General features: G+C 44.2%; 1 protein-coding gene and 1 long non-coding RNA gene across 2 annotated transcripts in view; one reads left to right on the forward strand and one right to left on the reverse strand.

Moving 5' to 3' along the window:
* The window catches only part of LOC119492980 (actin, non-muscle 6.2-like), an 840,607-nt gene that overhangs the window by 343,026 nt on the left and 480,880 nt on the right, over nt 1-16,701 (forward strand). The window lies entirely within an intron of this gene.
* LOC119493007 overlaps nt 2,268-16,701 on the reverse strand; it is a 30,813-nt gene continuing 16,379 nt past the window's right edge. The window contains exon 3 of the long non-coding RNA XR_005207887.1: nt 2,268-2,384. This is a non-coding gene — a long non-coding RNA (uncharacterized LOC119493007). The remainder of the gene's footprint in view (nt 2,385-16,701) is intronic.

Genomic DNA, 16,701 nt, shown 5'->3' on the forward strand with positions numbered 1-16,701 from the left:
ACATGCTGTTCAGACCTGGTATTAACAAGCTGTTCAGACCTGGTATTAACATGCTGTTCAGACCTGGTATTAACATGCTGTTCAGACCTGGTATTAACAAGCTGTTCAGACCTGGTATTAACAAGCTGTTCAGACCTGGTATTAACATGCTGTTCAGACCTGTTCAGACCTGGTGTTAACATGCTGTTCAGACCTGTTCAGACCTGGTATTAACATGCTGTTCAGACCTGTTCAGACCTGGTATTAACATGCTGTTCAGACCTGGTATTAACATGCTGTTCAGACCTGGTATTAACAAGTGGACAGTACTCTTATGGTACGTGTCCACAGCGGCATTTTTTATGGCGAGGGGACGCGACGCTTCCCAACATTGGACGCTTGGTGTGCTGTCCCTAGAAACAAGGCACTCGGCTCCTGATTGGACGAACGCTTTCCCGCCGTTGGCTGCTGCTCCCAGCTTTCAAACCGGAACCAGTATGGAGGCTCGTTTGGAAACTTTCTTCTCTTATTTCACGTAAATAGTTCACTGAAATGTGTTTCTGAAAACATTTGAGGCGAGAAATAATCCATGTAGTTGATGAATCTGTCTTTAATTTGGATCAACAACGTTTAGTTTAAAAGATCCTCTGGAGTTTGGAGAGGCGGCGAGTCGCGTCGGACGCCCGTGATTTGCATAAAGTAGACAAGCCCTCAACTTTGTGCAAATGAGGAGCGGGCGTCGTGATGCCTAGTCTCTCGAATCGCGACGCCACGCTACCAGAATGCATTGCACGGCTGCTTACATAGACAATGAATGGGGAGCGTGGAAAGCACGGAGGCTGTGGACACATACCATCAGTGTGAACTCACTCAAGACGCATTGAGATCCGATCCTCAGACCTCATTCAGAGGGTCGGTACCCATAGAACCCATTTTCATTCACATATCTGGAGGTCAGAGGAAGGGACTACGTTCAGTATGTACCTCGGTTTCGGGGTCACGGTTCGGTATGTTTTCGGTACGAAAGGGAAATAAAATAATAGCCTAATGATGAATACTTTTGTATTTTAAAAACGTAAACATTCTACAGTGACTCATCTGCCATAACTCTTACTGTAACAGTTAAGGCACTCAAATAGGCTACTGACATATTATCAATAAAACATAAATAATGAAAAAAATAAAATCATAGATGTCTGTGATGTAAATGTAACGGACTCGCCGTTCGACACAGTCATGTGATGCCGTCATAAGTTAAATGTTTGAAGTGCATCCACAAATATACCCGACTTCAGTTTAACAGTGTCGGCTTACAGTTTGACACAAATCGTTGTCCATTGAGCTCCATTAACCGGCTAAAAGCCGACTGCTACGGCCGACAGACAACAACTGGAGCGCTGCCAAAGCTTTCCAGGTCAAATTCGCACTCCAGACATTCTGTTCTGCGTTTAATAATATTAATAAATAATACATTTTATTTGTAATGCACTTTAAATTCACAAATCTCAAAGTGCTACAAGGAAAAGCATCAATATAAAAAACAGATGAAAAGCTAACATCATAAAAATAAGAGCATAAAAGCAGCAGCCAGCAGGTTAGTTAAAAGTCACAGGTTCTGCTAAAAAGGAATGTTTTCAGTCCGTGTGCGAGTAGTAGTGTCCTCGCCAAAATGTAGTGTAAGTTTGGAGCGTTATTTAGCCTCCTTCCCAACAAGCTAGTGTGACATGGTTGGTACCGATGGATTCTTTAGGTTCTCTAGTTTCAGATGATACCACTATCTTCCCTCTAGATTTAAAACTGAACCCAACTCAACCTCCGAAATTGTAAAAAAAGAAATTTGATACAGCGTTTTGGAGATTTGATACAGTATCGCCAAACATAATATCGCGATACTCATGTGTATCCATATTTTCGCACACCCTTACTACCGGCTGCTAACAGCTAACGCTAACTAGCTCTCGTCCTGCTGACTTCAACACGGGAGACACTATTGATTTGATTTGATTTGACATTATGGTGTGTTCAGGCTCTATTCAGTAAAAACAGTATTGGGTGAAGGTGAATTCTAACGTTATCATGATGTGTTCAAATGTAATCTTGTAAAATGCAGTTTTTGGAGAGAAACTTGAATAAATCCAGATGTTTGATGCAGATGTTTTCACAGCGATATAAAATAGATAATAGAGAGAGAAAAGGAGTGAATGTTTTTAGTGTCCCAGGGTTTACATGAATAATCCCTTCAGAGCAGTTTAATCATTAACCATGTGAGAAACAGAGTGTACCTTAGACGTGTCGTTGTTTCACCGGAGGGGTCAGAGGTCAGAGGTCGGCCCGGAGCCTCGTTTCATTGGACAGGGATGGATAGAAGAGACACTGCAGGGATCGAACCTGCGACCTGGAACCACCTGAAGCACAGACACCAGCTCTCATTTTATTTACTGACACTGTTTTCGACTTGAAGTTTAGCCTCTCACTGTCGATGCTGCGTAATCTGAACAGATCAGCTGCAGCTGCAGGGAAACTGGAGAAAAGGAAAAAACAGCTTTTCTGCTCATTAAAGCGAACTCCTAATCGAGCATCAATTCCAGTTCAATGTTGTTCCCGTCTGCTGATTCTCCTGCTGGACGTCCCAGCTGCTGCAGGACGCTGCAGGACGCTGCAGGACGGGTGATCTGCCGATCAGGGTTTTTCAAAGTGTGGATCGAAGGGAGGGAGGAAGAGGAGGAGGAGGAGGAGGAGGAGGAGAAGGAAGAGGAGGAGGAGGAGGAGGAGAAGGAGGAGGAAGAGGAGGAGGAAGAGGATGAGGAGGAGGAGGAGGAGGAGGAGGAGGAGGAGGAGGAGAAGGAAGAAGAGGAAGAGGAGGAGGAGGAGGAGGAGAAAGAGGATGAGGAGGAGGAGGAGGAGCAGAATGAGGAGGAGGAGGAGGAGGAAGAAGAGGAAGAGGAGGAGGAAGAGAATGAGGAGGAGGAAGAGGAGGAGGAGGAGAATGAGGAAGAGGAGGAGTAGGAAGAGGAGGAGGAAGAGGAGGAAGAGGAGGAGGAAGAGGAAGAGGAGGAGAATGAGGAGAATGAGGAGGAGGAGGAGGAAGAGGAGGAGAATGAGGAGAAAGAGGAGGAGGAGGAGGAAGAGGAGAAGGAGGAGAAGGAGGAGGAAGAGCAGGAAGAGGAGGAGGAGGAGGAGAGGAAGAGGAGGAGGAGGAGGAGGAGGAGGAGGAGGAGGAGGAGGAGGAGTCGTACTCTGTGAGATTCATTTGACTTCTCTGTGTTGTGTTAAAAAAAGAATAATAAAGGGTGCATGTTAACTGAAATTAAACGCAGACATGTCAGAAATAAGTGAGAAGAAGTCAGAGAAACCGGCCTAATTATAGCAGCTAACACACACACACATACACACACACTGACACACACACCAACACACACACCTACACACACAGCATGGGGTCCAGCCCGTGATGGAGGTTGTTGGCGTTTGATCGGGTCGGTGTGGAGGATAAAAAGGTTAGGAGTGACGCTCAGCAGGCTGCTGACACTGACAGCCATCACACTGGGAAAATGACTGTCACATTACTGTCACATACCTAAACCTGCCGCTCTGTGTGTGTGTGTGTGTGTGTGTGTGTGTGTGTGTGTGTGTGTGTGTGTGTGTGTGTGTGTGTGTGTGTGTGTGTGTGTGTGTGTGTGTGTGTGTGTGTGTGTGTGCGTGTGTGTGCGTGTGTGTCAGGCAGTGATGTGGGGGGGTCAGGGTCCTGGTGTGACCCCGGCGTCGGATCGATAGCCGGGCCATCAGAGCTGACAGATGGCAAACCTGAGTCTGACTCCAACAGAGAATTTCTACCAGATCCTGCTGCTGACAGACAGCGAACGCACCACTGTTCAAAATCTACCTTAAAGGGAGATTTGTCAAGTATTTAATCCTCTTATCAACATGGGAGTGGACAAATATGCTGCTTTATGTAAATGTATGTATATATGTATTATTGTAAATCAATTAACAACACAAATCAATGACAGATATTGTCCAGAAACCCTCACAGGTACTGCATTTACCATAAAACAATATGCTCAAATATAAATATTGTGCCATAAAGTGTGCATGTCTGTAAAGGGGAGACTCGTGGGTACCCATAGAACCCATTTACATTCACATATCTGGAGGTCAGAGGTCAAGGGACCCCTTTGAAAATGGACATGACAGTTTTTCCTCGACAAAATTTGGAGCGTTAGTGAACCTCCTTTGCGACAAGCTAGTATGACATGGTTGGTACCGATGGATTCATCAAGGTGTGTCTTTAAAACTGAGCTGCTACAACCTAAAAATCACAAACTGCGTTAATGTGTTAAAGAAGTTAGTTGCGTTAAAAGGAATTTGCGTTTCCACGTTAACTTAGACAGCCCTAATACATCCTTAACCAGGGTGTTTTCTTCTCCCTGACGCTCTCTGACACTGCTTATGTTTCTAGTGCAGGACGAGGCTGATCAGCAGAGAGGGAACGCTCTGTGAATAGAACTGGTGTTCTATTTCATTTAGTTGAATGAAATGATGAGATGTAGGCCAACTGAATATGTTTTTGAAAGGTTGTCTTTATGTCCTTAAAGCTCCTGACACACCGAGCTGACGGTCGGCCGGCGGACAGTTTGGGTCCGTCGGTGAGCGTCGGTCTAGATTTTGCGGTGTGTCCCGCACCGTCGGCTCTAGTCTGCCCGTGTCAGAGTTTTTTTCAGCCGATTCAGCGCGTTGAATTGGTGGCGGCGCTCGTCAGTGAAATAAATCACTCTGATTGGCTGTTCATCTTAAACAAATCAGTGCACGAGAAGAGAAACAGAAGTGAGTAAAGTCAAGAGGAAAATCACAGAAGACTCTTCTCAGTTTTCATCTTCATCTCATCTGGTCATTCCAGATGTTTTCACAGCAACATGAACATCTGGAATGAAGCTAAGTGGTGAGTGAGAGTGTTGTGAAGACGGTCGGCTTTGTTTCTTGTACGTATCATAACAACGGCTTGTATATCCTCCGTCCTCGCTCTTCCTGTTTCCTCTTTCTGAATGATGAACACAGACTACCGCCGCCTGCTGGTGTGGAGAGTTATTTCACCTCACGCAGGCGCAGAACGTACGTGCTAACTGGCCGTCGGCTGTCGTCCTTGCGGTGTGTTCGAGTGAAACTTGTCGGCCGAGACAAGGCGATGTGAGGCGGGTTGGAGAGTTAGGGCCTTTAAAATCAAGAACCCCTAGTGGGGGTCTGGACCCCCAGATTGGGAACTAGTGTGCTAGATGATATAAATCTGTATAAATGGAGAAAATAACATTTATATGACTTGTATATACCGATGCTACGCTACCAGCTGTCAGTCCATCCTGCTGTCTGAGTGTGTATCAGTTGTTCAGTCGGTGTCTGAGCGGCTTCTAAACACCACTAAAGACAAACAGAAGCAGAAGCCACCCTTCACACTGAGATATACCACCGCTGACCAACACACCCCCTCACAGGGAGAGGATGGAGTGTGCTGGGGTTGATATGTGAGGCTCATTAACACCATTGTCTCTACAAGCAGCGGTGGACACAACAACAACAGCAGCAGCAGCAGCAGCAGCAGCAGCAGTAACGACAGCTACATCCATCCTGTCGGAGGATTTACACGCTCTCTGCTGGGACCTCCGCCTTATTTTTAACTTTGGGCCAGCTGCACCGTCTGCCAGCTTTTCAGCCTCCTCAACCAATCCTACTCTTTGTTGTTGTTGTCGTCTACGGTGAACAGACTCCGTTTGTTGACTTCATTCCCATATTGAAGGAAGTCCCCGTCACGTAGCTTTGACCTCTTCATCAAATCAGTCTGATCTTCAGTTTGTAAGATCTTTATCTGGTAATAACCAAGTATATTTCTCTGATATAGGGCTGTCAAAGATAACTTTAGTTCAGCTTTACGTTCAAATAAAGATGACGCTCTTCAAGTCAAATAATGTTGATTAGTAAAATCACCGAGCCACCAAGCAGCCGGTGACTCACAGAAGAGAAGAGGCAGTAATAGTAATTCAATACATCGACCCATCAAGTCTTCCTACCTGGAGAGAGAGGGTGTGCTGGGTGTCTCCCACAGGCTCCAGACCAGTCTAATGATGACCCTCGACACGCTCCACCGAGAGGTCGGAGGTCGGAGGTCAACATCACAAACAGGGAGAGGAGGGGAGAGTGTGTGGTGGAGGGGAAGATGAAGGTTTTTACTTCTCTCAAACTGAAGGAAACATATTCATCTTCTTTCTAAATTATGTTTTTCTTCATTATCAGAAGAATCCAGATGACCTGTGTTCGTACATCCGTGGTTATAGAGCTGCTGCTAGTAGATACTACAGCACGACTTCATGGTGTAGATTTGCCTTTAAGCTTAAAGCAGTGAAAACAGGTGAAGCCCACAGGTGAGTCATTCAGAAGAGATTCACATATTAAAGTAGTGTTCAGCCTGATGAGAGAGACGTACCTGAACTGTGTGTTTGAAGGGTGAAGTTCACAGTCTGGGTCATGTGATGGGAGCGCTGCATGACGGGAACGCTGCATGATGGGAACACTGTATGATGGGAACGCTGCATGATGGGAACGCTGCATAATGGGAACGCTGCATGATGGGAGTGCTGCATGATGGGAACGCTGCATAATGGGAACGCTGCATGATGGGAGTGCTGCATGATGGGAACGCTGTATGACGGGAACGCTGGTGGCAAAAACACAAAACGTGTTAATAAGAAAAACAACAGATATTATTATATATTATTATATATTATTCAACCTGATCTCATGGGGAGGCGTATAAATAACATTTGAAGGACATTAAGTGTGTCATGATTTACGCATTTTAGGCTTTTTGTGTGTCATTTACCACCACGTTGTTACTGTGAAATGGACGCGGTTATGTTTAGGCAACAAAACCACTTAGTTAGGTTTAGGGAAACATAATTGTTGGGCTAAAAATAAGTCAAAGCATCCTATATATGAAAGGTTTTCCTACGAATGTTCAGCAACACGTGTCAATTTTTGCTCATTACAAGCATGCATACTTTTCAAAATAAACTTCAGTCTTCACAGGAAACTACTTAGTTAGGTTTAGGAAAAGATGGTAGTTTGGGTTGAAACAACTTGTTACTTAATTACGAAAGTTATGTGACCAAAAAAATCAACGTTGACTTCTGGAAAGTCTGGTGTTTTCTGACTCACAGGCCATTTTGGTAGAATATGACAGTAGAATAGAACTTATTTAGTTTAACTTTCGTACGGCTCTTTGTGGGCGGACGTTTTACTGGCGTCCGGTAGTCGCTTTCAGTCCAAAATGGCAGAAGCGTAGCTCTGCTGCTGGGCGCTGGAACGAACAATTGACTTTCACTTCTTGACGATATATGTTGTTCTCTCTCTTCGGGACTCCTAAAACATCTCTCCTCTTCCTCACAGAATTATCTCAGCTTCTCCTCTCTCTCTCTCTTCAACTCCCTCGTCTCCCACCCTCATAAAAAAATACTCCCTCCGTCTCCTCCATCTTTCCTCCCTCCCAGACTCCGCTGGCTCTAAAAATAATCCCGGGTTCCCGGCCTCCCACCTCTGCTCCTCCTCCATCCTTAACCTCGTCCCGGTCTGCAGCTGATCTTCCTCGGCCGGACCCTCAGGTACCGGGCTAACCGGACGGCGAGGCCGAGGCATGCATCACTGTCAGGCTAAATGTAGAATCAGCATTTTCTGAGCCCCCGCCAAAAACCCCCGGCCGGGCCTAACCCTTACCTGGTCAGTCCAGAGGAGACGCCGCGGCCCCTCAAGGCCCCTCGCGGCCCCGCGCCACCCCCGCTATCGATTTCTTTCTTTTTAACGGCAGAAACAAAGAGACTTTCTCTGTTACATGATATATCATAATCACATCATTTGTAGCTTTGAGTGCGCAGATGTACGGGAAGCAGGCCAGCGTTAGAGAGAGAGAGAGAGAGAGAGAGGCCTAGATAAAGAGGGCCGGCCTGTCTCGAGGTAAAACAAAAAAAAAACGAATTGCAGCGTCTGAATTTATGCTCCATTTCTCTGAGAGTAAATTATCGTCCTGGAGTTTAAAATCTAGTTTCTTTCTCAGCTTCTGTTGAATGTGAAACTACAAAACTGCCAAACACAGGCTGATGTTAGAGCTAGTTCAGGTCTGGTCTGGTCCACATCATGTTGTCCTCTTACAAAAAGTAGATTTTTACGGCCTCAATTATAAAGAAAATCTTCATGAATAAAAGGTCAGTATGCCCTCATACATATACAATACACACTGAGGGGGATAATGAAGTAACAACCAAGAGACCCACATGGTGACGACCCAGAATTCGTTTACATCTGCAATTTTTTAAATTTAATTTTAAGTATATTTCTATTGTTGGCTGAATAAATAATCCCAAAGTCTTGGAAGATGGTGCACACAAGATCCTTCAGTTATCTTACAAGGTATTCAAGACTTTGGAGGCTGAGTTCAGACTATATTTCAGACTCGCCTGATGGTTCATGCAGAAGAGTTTTAAACAGTCAGGTTTTAGTGAAGATGCATGTGTTTGGGAAGTAGTGCGCATACGAAAGAGTTGGATTATACTGCACAAGTTGTGATAAAGCGGATGTTTTGATATAGTTTTGCTGTTGTTAAACGAGGCCCCCGTTACTTCAACGCATCAACACTGACTCCGTTTATTTTTTATTTTATTTATTTTATTTATTTTATTTATTTTATTTATTTTATTTATTTTATTTATTTATTTTATTTATTTTTTATTTTATTTACTTTTTATTTTATTTATTTTTTATTTTATTTTTAAAGATATTATTGTTGCTTTTTGCCTTTATTTGATAGAGATAGTGATAGTGTTGAGAAGGGGAGAGAGAGGAGATGACATGCAGCAAAGGGCCACAGGTCGGATTTGAGTAACTGATATACAAATAGTGGTTTTGGGGGTGAAGAACTCCTTTAAGAAGACTCTTTGTTGGCGGTATATGGACGGCCCCTGCAGTTTCTATTTGTGTATGTAAGCATATAAATGTAACCTGTTAAACTCTTTATTTGCCGCGGTCGGTCCAGCAGAGATTAACATGTTAAATTCACAGATTTTGGTGGAAAATATTTATCTATGTTAAATTAAAAAACATTCAGCTTCTTCACGCTGGTGAATTCAGCCGTGTGAAAATACCATGAGAACTATTTTAGATTGGGGTTTTTGTTATGTTGTTTTTTTAGGGTACAGAGTTGTTTTAATGCGCAGCACACATACATGACCGCGTAGCAGGAAACACACACATACATTGTGTAGCCGTGGTCGGGATGTCTTGTGGCCGGCGTGTCATGCTCAGGAATATGATGGATGGTTTCCAAACAAAAACCGAGTTTGAGGAGCGAGCAGCAGAGAGACTACGAGCCGATGATGGATGGATCGGTCAGCTGCATCGCCTCGCTACAGCACACACAACACAACCGATCATACCACCCAAATATGAGAGGAGCCCCCCCCCCCTCCTACACGACCACAAAATTACCTCACATGGACTTTTTAAGATACACAAACTCTGAGTCCTGGACGTGGTGTGTTTACTGTACAGCAGCAAGCATGAAAATTTAATTTCCGTTTGGCGGACTGAACCCCCCCCCCCCACCCCTGTACCCCCCCTGCTGAAAGCATTAGAGCTGAGCTTTAACATCAGTGTTTACAGTAAAATATATGAACTCCTGAGGGGATCGGACCGCCTGCTGCTCTGCTAACTGACGTTTAATGGAGGCTGAGAGGGTTTTTACTGCAGCTCCAGTCTGAGAGACACTTCTTACAAAAACATTCAGTTCAGATGAAGTTGTTTTCAGTTCACCAACGTTAATTAGAACCATTTTGGTCGCCTAAAAATGTCTTATTCAGCATTCGGTTATACTTAGCTCCACCCTCTCGTGCCACTTCTGGTTGCAAAAAAACAAGACGGCAACGACCAAAAACCAAGAAGGTGACGCCCAAAAATCAAGATAGCAACGGCCAAAAACCAAGATGGCGACGGCAAAAAAAACAAGATGGCGACGGCCAAAATGGCATTCAGTTTAGATGAAGATGCCGTCATTTTACAGCTAGTTTCAGTTCAGCGTTTATTAGTTAGAAATTAGAATAAAAATCTGAGCATTAAAATTCATTCCACACTTCAACTAAATAATCTAAACTCGAGCTTTTGTGGTGATAACTGAGGAAACATCTGCTGATGACAGTGAGATGTGGTTAAAAGCTGCAGACAAAGCTTGTAAGTGGAGATATCTCAATAATAACTTGAATGGAAAGTGATCATAGTAAAAAACAAAACGGATACAAATTGACCATTTAAATAGTTGGAAATGTCATAAATTGTCAAATAATGTTTAATTAACCTCATATCAATAACACGATAACTGTCAGGGAGTCAAGTAATATCACTCAATCAAGATAAATACGAGTCTACTGATGACTTCAATCATGGTTGTTGTGTTTTATTGTTCGGCTGCATCACAGAAAGCTTTGTTGTAATGATGTGATCCTTCATTGATCCTTCTGTTGTCTTCCCTCCCCCCACACAAAGGTCAGAGGTCATGGTCATGGCTTCAGCTCGGTGGTTTCTAAAACAAACGGCTGGTTCTGACAAATAATGACTCACAACTGTGTGTAGGATGAATGAAGTTATTGTTCAGCAACAGGAACGTGTTGTAGAATCTGCAGGTTCAGTTATTTTGTTTGGTTGAATTAAATCTTTCAATAAATCCGGATCTGGCAGTAATTGATCTGTGCTTTTCAACACTTTTATGAGTTGTACCTAGATGGTTACCTCCAGGTCTGAACAGTCAATCCAATACTGAAGTCTTAAAATCAAGAACGACATTGACGCTGAAACAGAGATCAGTAACGTTACTGCAGCGCTGGCTAGCGGCACTGAAAGACCCCACCAACAGGCACTGAGTCCAGCTGACTGTCTCTCCATCTCCCGTCCTCTCCCCTCTCTGATCGCCTGTTTCTCACTTGTGAACGCAGTAATCGTACTCTGGTGCGGACCGAAACAACCGATACCACGGTCTGAGACCAGCTCTCGCAAGCAGTCTCAGACCGTTTCCAAGAGAACCAAAACGCAGGATGCCTGAGCAGCATTTGTTGAGCTGGACGCAGGTAAACGACCGGTTAACATGAGTGGGAGGACGAACCTGGACTCCTGCAGAAGTTTGGTGTTTGCTTGACATCTGGCAATAAAGTCCACAAAAATAGTGGCGTTTATGTCATTCGTGATAAACTGAAGGAGAAACGATTTGTGTGCAGTCGATCAGTGCCGAGTCAAAGAGAAAACACTTCAACAGCAATATATCAAAGTCTGTGATTCCCGGCGTAGAAGTGGCAGCTCTCAAGACGAAACAGATAAATTCACTCCTTCATACACGCCCCTCAGCATCTTCATTTTATTTATTTGGTCCTCTTTGGACTTGAACCACAAATCCTCAGGGACTTCTACCGAGGCACCGTAGAGAGCCTCCCGACAGGCTGCTTTACCCCCTGGTACGGCAACTGCACCAACGTGGACCGTAAGGCGCTGGAGAAGGGTGGAGCACTCCGCCCAACACATCACCGGGTGCGAGCTGCCCGGCCTGCAGGAGCTGTACACCCAGCGGTGCCTCAGGAAGTCCCTGAGGGTCATTAAGGACACGACACCCCCCCACAACAGCCTGTTCTCCCTCCTGCTCTCTGGAAGAAGATCCGGGACCCCCAGGAGGACTCACACCAGCAGACTGACAAACCATTTTCCCCCCAGGCCATCAGACTCTTGAATAGATAATTCATACAACACTCTCTCACAAAAAGTGTAATAAACGTGCAACACTTGAATCAATACAATATGTGCAATATAAAAAAAAAAAAAATGCCTGTGCAATATTTTTATAGTACCCAACTCTGCTTCTATATTTATCTCACTGCCTCTTATCCTGTATATATATATATATATATATATATGTTCTTAATATGCCCTTGTACAAAGTATTTCCTTTTATTATTGTAATATAACTTATTCTTTTTAATGGAGCTTCCCAGCAAAAAGTATTTCACATGATCGTACCTGTATATCCGGCGTGACAATAAATATCTTGAATCTTTAATTTGTGCATTTTGAAGACTAAATAGAAAACAAACCAAAATGATCAATTTCACTCTGATTCAGACAAACGGACAACGGCTTGTGAAATAAAACCCTAAGAGGCGCTGGACTATTTAAACAATATGATCACATGTGTATAATTAACATGGTGTCAATATTTCATTTTTAAATGTGACGGTTATCGTCAATACCGGTATATCACGATACCGTTAGTTTAGAGGACCGCCTACGCTAGAACCTGAACCTGAGCTTACAGTGGTTAAACCCTTTTGAATTACACACGACCAGCAGCAGGACAAACTACTTTGTTGTGGTAAAGATGTAAGAATATAAATGTTTTGTGTTTTGTTTTTTGAGTCTGATTAGCATTACAGAATCAGGGAACATCTAATATTATATTTTTACAATTTTATTACTATTTCCACCAATAAATCCACTATGTCTTTTTATTCTATCTTGAAAATCTATGATGCATCTGACTTGTCTTTTTCTTCACCAGCGTCTCGTCATGTTATAGAAAAACGCCTCTTTTTTATTTATTTTTTTAGGTAAATCGGATCCTGAAAATCATTAAGAGTCCTTGAATTTTATGCCAAAGTGAGTGTGTGTGTGTGTGTGTGTGTGTGTGTGTGTGCGCGCGCGCTCTCTGAGAGCAGAAATGTCATTAGCAAACCGAGCCCAGAGCCCAGCTGAACTCTGGGTAATTCCTGTCACAGAGCATCGGGGGAAAACACATTTGGTTGTTGAACAGAGCGACTCCGACTCACTTCATATAATCAATAGGAGCAGAATCCCAGAGCGCCGCTTCCCTCAGAGGCTCCAGCATTTACATTTTGATTCAGGTCCTCCACGAGGAGACGAGGAGACGAGGAAGAGGAGGAGGAGGAGGAGGAGGAGGGAGTCATCAGAAAAAAAGGTTAACTCTGCGGCCTTTTAACTCCCCTCCTCCTCCTCCTCCTCCTCCTCTTCCTCCTCTTCCTCCTCCTCCATCCACAGTCCTGGAGATGAAGGTGGGTTTGATCCTCCTCCTCGCAGCCCGGCGGTGGCTGCAGGAAGCGTAGCGAGATGCCACGCAGCATCAGAGCCAGTTTGCCGCCGCCGCCTCCGACAAGTCCGAAGCACTTGTCCTGATCTACGGCCCGCTGATGGCTTGTCAATATATGGATCCCCCCCTCCTCGCTCTAATTCAGTGAAAAAATCTAGTTTTCCATTAGTCTGTGCTCCGCCAACGCTACCCCGAGCTCCTCCACCTGTAATTATTAAAGGCAGATTCCCTGAAAGCAATCAGCCCGCCGCCATTTGTATCTTTGAAATCTTAATAAGCCGAAGGCGGCGAGCAGGAGGAGGAGGAGGAGGAGGATGAAGGGAAGGTAGAAGTACTAAGAAGTGAGGTGAGAGAGAAGACAAGAAGCAGAAAGGAAAGGAGAGGAGATGAGGAGATGAGAAAAACAAAAGCATGATGTAGGGAGGAAGGAGAGAGGAGACAAGGTGATAACAGAGGAGAGGAGGAGGTGAAGAGAGAGAAGGAAGAAGGAGGCGAGGAGGAGATAACAGAGGAAGAAATGAAAAAGGGAGAAGATGAAAGATGGGAGGAAGTGAGACTGAAGAAGAGAAGGAAAGAGAAAAGGATGATTTGAGGAGGAAGAGCAGAAGCTGATGAGAGCAGATAGGAGGAGGTGAGGAGGTCAAAAGAGGAGAAGAGGAAAGAAAGAAGAGGAGGGAAGGAAAGTGAACATGAAGTGAGAAGGGCTTAAAGGAGGAGATGAGAGAGAGATTTAGGGGGAAAGGGGAGAGGAGACAAGGTGGTAACAGAGGAGAGGAGAAGAGAGAGAGAAGGAAGATGGAGGCGAGGAGGAGTTGATGAGATAAAGGGAAAAGGAGAAGAGGTGAAGAGAATGAAAGAAAAGATGGGATGAGAAAAAGGATGAGGAGGTAGTAAGAGAAGAGGAGAGGAGAGGAGAGAAGGAGGAGAGAAGGAGTAGAGGACTCATGGGAGGTGGTGAGGTGAAAGGAGAGAAGGAAAGTGAAGAGGAGAGGAGATGAAAAAAAAGAAAAGGACGATTTAGGGAGAAAGGAGAGAGGACACAAGGTGATAACAGAGGAGGAAATGAAAAAGGGAGATGATGAAAGATAGGAGGAGGTGAGGAGGTCAAAAGAGGAGAAGAGAAAGGAGAGGAGGAGAGAAGGAGAGTGAAGATTAGTTGAGGTGAAAAGGGGTTAAGGGAGGAAAGAAAATGAGGAGAGGAGATGAGAAAAAGAAAAGGATTTAGGGAGGAAGGAGAGAGGAGACAAGGTGATGGCCGAGGAAAGGAGAAGAGAGAGAAGGAAGATGGAGGCGAGGAAGAGTTGATGAAAGGATAAAAGGAGGTGAGGAGGTCAAAAGAGGAGAAGAGAAAGGAGAGGAGACAAGGAAGAAAGGAGTAACAAGAGGTGGTAAGGAGAGAGGAGAGAAGGAAAGTGAAGAGGAGAGGAGATGAGAAAAAGAAAAGCATGATGTCGGGAGGAAGGAGAGAGAGAACAGAAACAGTAGAAGAACAGAAAATGAAAAGGGGAGAAGATGAAAGGAGAAGCAACAAAAAGGAGGTGAGACTGAAGAAGAGAAGGAAAGAAAAGTGGGAGGAAAGAGAAAAGGATGATCTGAGGAGGAAGAGCAGAAGCTGATCAGAGATAGAAGGAGGTCAAAAGAGGAGAAGAGAAAGGAGAGTTGGAAAAGAGGAGTGAATGAGAGTGAAGATGAGGGGAGAAGGGGTTAAGGGAGGAAAGGAAACGAGGAGAGGAGATAGGACAGAGGAGACAGACGACAGAGAAGGAAGATAGGAGGTGAAAAGAGGGAAGAGGAGGTGAGGAAGAGACGAGATAACAGGTGAAAAAGAGAGAGAGGATGAGGAGGATGAAAGAAGAGGAGAGGAGGAGAAATAAGGGGGTAAAAAAGGGAAGAGAGGAGGAAACAAGAAAAGGAGGAAGGTTGAGGAGGAAGGAGATAAGATGAGGAAAATGATGATGAAAGGAAAGGAGATGACGAGGAGCTGAGGAAAGGAAATGAGAAGAGATGAAAGGGAGAGGCGGAGAAGAGGAGAAACTTTCATCTGCTAAGTCTTGAAAACTCATCAGGGTCAAATCTCAGCGAAGACCTTTCTGTATTTATATATTTATACACTTTATAAGTCAGATGATCCACCTCTTAATCTCACTCTCCATCTCACCCTCATTAATAAACAAGACCCCCAAAATAAAGGAACTGATCACCTCAGATCTTTAGACTCTTTACACGCGACACATTAAACCCTCGTCCAGCAGCAGCCGGAGGAACTGGAGCTGTTGACCTAGTCTGATAGTTTAGAGCGCTTCAGTTCAGTGAGGAACTTTAAAGTGGGTCAAGAGGAGTAAAGAGTTCTCCTACTATCCTGGTTCCTCTGTGAGCTTCTTCTCCCAAAGCTTCTTCATGCCAGGAGGGATGAGAGGAAGGTAGGGTACGGGGGTCAGGTGGAGGAGCTTCTGGAGGACTGGAGCAGTGGGGGGTGTTTCTAATTTATTTATTTTCCCTCAATATTACGACTTTTTTTCTCGTAAAGTTATGACTTGATTCTCGTAATATTACGACTTTTTTTTTATGGCCATCGCTATCTTGGTTTTGGGCCATCACCATTGTTGTTTTGGGCCGTTGCCATCTTGTTTTTTTGGAGCCAGAAGAGACATGAGAGGGTGGAGCTAAGTACAACCAAACACTGAATAAGAAATTTTTAGGCGACCAAAAAAAAAAATACAATTAACTTTAATGAAGTGAAAACACTGTGAAAGGGTTAAAGTTCTACGACAAAATCACGGACGACTCCCAGACCGGGCAACGCCGTAGTAGCGACCTTACAATCACAAGGTAGCCCCGCTCTAAAGCATCCCCTGCTTTATGGTCTATTTGACTCTAAATGGGACCATCATTTACTAAATGAACATCATGCTGTATTGAAGAAGACTTGAAACTAGAGATTGAGACCATAAACTCATGTTTACAATGTTTACTGAGGTAATAAATCAAGAGAGAAGTAGAAGCTCATTTTCTCAGAGACTTCTATACAATCAGACTTCTGTTAGCAACCAGAGGAGTCGCCCCCTGCTGGCTGTTAGAGAGAATGCAGGTTTAAGGCACTTCAGCATTGGCTTCACTCTCAGACCCCGGAGGTAGCTGCCTGTTCTTGACACACTTAAATGTTGTGAAATCAAATATCCACAGCAGTATCTGAGGTGACTTACCACGTTTCCTTCCTATGAGGTCTTTTTTACCTCCTTTTTTCCGCTTTTGTACTTTTTTCCTAATTTGTTGTTTCTGACGGAGGTGAACTTTACAGAGAGCTTCACGTTCTCATTCTGTCAGGATGGACTGACCAAACTTTCTACAAAAAGGTCTGTTTCGTTTTGTCTTTTGTCTCAGACTCTCTCTCTTTTCTCTGCAGAAATATCTGACGGAGTACGGTCAGCATCGGTAGCAGCAGAGTTATGCTTTTTTTTTTTACTTTCAATGCCAACGTTTTTACATTTCTCACTTTTCTTTTCCTTTAAAGCATCAAACAAAATAACCCAGCACCAAGTAGTATTGAAACT

Source organism: Sebastes umbrosus, chromosome 8 (assembly GCF_015220745.1).
Source record: "Sebastes umbrosus isolate fSebUmb1 chromosome 8, fSebUmb1.pri, whole genome shotgun sequence".
Classification (NCBI taxonomy): Eukaryota; Metazoa; Chordata; class Actinopteri; order Perciformes; family Sebastidae; genus Sebastes; species Sebastes umbrosus.